The sequence below is a fragment of the Diaphorina citri genome, unplaced genomic scaffold (genome assembly GCF_000475195.1).
Source record: "Diaphorina citri unplaced genomic scaffold, Diaci psyllid genome assembly version 1.1 scaffold662, whole genome shotgun sequence".
In the NCBI taxonomy this organism is placed as follows: Eukaryota; Metazoa; Arthropoda; class Insecta; order Hemiptera; family Psyllidae; genus Diaphorina; species Diaphorina citri.
In genome coordinates, this window is record NW_007378095.1 from 123,672 (window position 1) to 127,317 (window position 3,646).

Below are 3,646 nucleotides of genomic sequence, written 5' to 3' on the forward strand. Positions count from 1 at the left end.
GAACACCTGTATCGAGATTTCGGGCAAGGTGAACCCCACAAAGTGGGCTAAAAAAAAAAAAAAAAAAAAAATACAGGACATCCGTTACATTAAAATTACTCTCTCCACAGGGGTCATGTGTGCTGTGCTAATAAAATCTTGCTACTAACCTTATACCTGAGATTAACACAATCCATGGATGGGGTGTAGCTTTTATGATCCCACAAACACGTTTGGTAATTTTTTAAAGGGATGCTCATCCCATTAATTTTTAGATGGTAAATCCAAGGTACCATAAGGTAGTTACCGATCTCATGATATATCCATAATCCCATAAATAAAACCCTTATCCATGAAACAATGATTATTCAAGCCTAATTGGTTACATTATAAACTATAGTTTTAACTTTCTTTTTTTTAGGTTGTCTAAAGGAATTAGGTCAATTTGGTCAGAATTTGAGGCTAAACTTGGGCCGGTATTTGATTATTTCAATATCATTATCAATCATCCATATGATACCTTTTGACATGGATTTGTGTGGGACTTATAGATCCTACTGTAGGATTCTATTAAAGATATTCAAGTAACAAAGGCAAAAAGCAGTTCACGGTTAAACACATGCTTAAACAAGATCAGTAATGATCATGCCCCACATCGATTTTATGGGGGGGGGGGAGAGGCTTTAAACTTCTCCTCTTCCTTGTCCTAACATAACCTTCCCCCGGTAGTCGATAATTTCGGGATACAGTGACGCTAGACTATTTGGACTTATCTAAAAAACACTGACTGGTTCATCCTATCTAAATTTATCTTCTTTCGCAGAATGCAGAATTGACAGGGCTTTAGCGCTTCTCTCTTCCTGTCTTGTCCTCTTTCGGTCGGCAAGGCTCTTGCTAGGAATAGGAATAACAAGCGGGGGCCCGCCCTTAGCCTTGGTCCTGTATACGAATGATCCCTGAATTGTATAAATAAGATAGATCGCTCTCTCATATTTCTAACTGGCCATTATAAAATGTTTCAAGGAATTGGCCCGTACATTCTGTTGGACACCAATGCCAATCGTTGTGGCTAGATGGTTGCCCCTTAAGGCCCAGTTTAAAGGGCCGCCCCAACTTTCATAAGCTAAAGTGAACATCGTCCCGGCATAGGTCCTAATAACAGGATCCCCCGGAGGGTCCTCAGGTCTTCCAGGTCCTTCAATTCGCGCGCGTGTGTAAAAACGCCACACAAAAAAGGTTACGTTTATTGCCTAATTAAAGACTAGCAGAGCGGAGTACCTACGGTCCGGGTAAAACATTCACAGAGAATAGCGAGTAGACTACTTGCCTCCGTACGATGCCTGACCTGTGCGAAATTTTATTTTATGTACTTTAAGTAATTCATCGATAAAATCCGACGTGTGACAGACTTCAGGGTAGACGTAGTCTTGTCGGTTAAACAAGAAAACAAGAGACACCAGAGTATAACACGCGCCACTGGTATATTTGTATGCAGCGTGAAGCACGGCCCTTCAGAAGCGGGGGAAGGTGGAGGGCCCCGGAACGCACAACGAATGCGCCCAAACGCATATGCCAGCGCGGACGCGCGAGGGCCCCCGAAGCGCCCAAACACGTACCCCCAGCGCGAAGCGGCGAAAAGGGAACAAATGCCAGCGCGGACGCGCGAGGGCCCCCGAGCGCCCAACACGTACGCAGCGCGCGCCGAGGGCGCCGAAGCCGCCCCAACCACGTAGCCCCAGGCGCGAGCGCGAGGGAACAATGCCAGCGCGACGCGCGAGGGACCTTCAAGCGCCCCAACAGAACCGCCAGCGCGAAGCGCGAGGGAACACTGGCGTGGGGCAGCGCGACGGCGCGATGGCCCGAAGCGCCCCAACCGTACACCAAGCGCAGAAGCGCGAGGGAACAAATGCGCCAGCGCGACGCGGAAGGCCCCGAAGTGCCTCAACTTTCGTACTCCGCGCGAAGCGCGAAGGGCCCCCGAAGCCGCCAACACGTTTATCCAGCGGGGAGCGCGAGGGAAGCAATTGCCAGCGCGAACGCGCGAGGGCCCCGGAAGCACCCACACGTAACCAGCGCGAACGCGCGAGGGAAGCGATGCGGGACTTTGATTATAGCAGGGACTCAGACAGAGCTTCTTTCATTTTGACTTTTGTATTTTTCGCTCTCGTTTTAATAGATTTGCATTCTTCTCTCAAAACGACCGGAGTTCCGCACAAGGGGCACATAAAGAATTACCCCGGATTTTTTTTGCAGTTATAGACGCCTTGCCATACCTTAAAGCCCTTTCAAAGGCTTAAAAAGGGTCATTACCTGGTTTTTTAATCCTTTTAGATTACACTTTTGGCGTTAGAGGGATCGAGTAGATCTTCACCATCTTAATCAATCACTCACTCAGTCAGTCAGTCAGTCAGTACCTCAACTCAGTCAATGTGTTCACCCGACATATATCAATCTATGTAACATAGTTAGCAAAGGTTACCCATATTACACGTGAAAGCTGACCACCGCATCAAATGAATCCTGCAAGTGGCTGTAGCCCATCGCGAACCGTTGCAGAAGATACGAATTTTTGCTCATTTCTTGCTCGCTCGTATCTCTGAAGCTCGTCCATCTGCCCTTTCGCTTACGTACCTTACCTTTGCCCTGAAGGGAAAGGTGCAGTTGACGAAGAAAAATTAGTGTGGAAAAAAGAAATTGCGTCCAAGCTGTCTCTCTTCGACATTGCGATCTTCTAGAATATTCTATATGGGATATTGAGATGCGTATATCCATGCATAGCAGGGCTTTAGATTCTCTCTTCCTTCTGTCCATATCGCATTCTTATAAAAAAATTTTTTCTCCAAACTGTCTCTCTTGACTTGACGAACCAGAAATTTTAGCAGCTTTTACTTCTCTCTCTTCATGCCCTATCCTCTTCGGTCGGCAGGCTTCTTGGCTTGATCTTAGGGTAGTCCTTATTTTAGGCGGGGCCCGCCCTTAGTCAGCCTAGTTAGCTTAGTTGGTAGTGCGTCTGCCTTGTAAGCGCTGGGCTGCGGGTTCGATTCCCGCCCGGGGCGGATTTTATCCTGATGGGATAATGTTCGTTCTCGGAACGGCTGGGTTTCTCCTATCCTGTCTTCCTTCTCTCTTCGATTTCGGGACGATAAGACCCTAGCAGTTACAGTTCCCTCTGTCAAACCTCTTAAAAAAAAAAAAAAAAAATCATCCATCAATTGATGAGTGGCCACAGCTTTAGCTTTCAACTTAATATTCTGTCCTCAGACTTTAAGTAAACCTAAGTAAGAAACTTACCGTCAGAGTAATCTTAACGGTGCCGGCAAATTCCGCCTTGGCCAAATCCGGATCCACATGAACTTCGTAACCCGTCGGCTTCAGGTCCGTAGGTAGCCGAAATTTGGTCATCACGGGGACTGCCCCAGTTTCGCCGTCTTTCAACTGAGCTCCGAACAGTCGATCGTCGAACGGGATGGCCGAAATGTGGCCGATCACGACCGCCAGAAGGAGACAGCCGAAAACTGGTTTCATTTTTTCGGTCACGGGGAAAAGCCGAAACTAGTCGAAAATTATCGAACTGAAATTACCTAGCTCCTATAGGTACAATACAAAGAAATTAAAAATCACTAATGTGTTTTGTTTATTATTTGGTTAGGTCTCTATTTGAATTGAT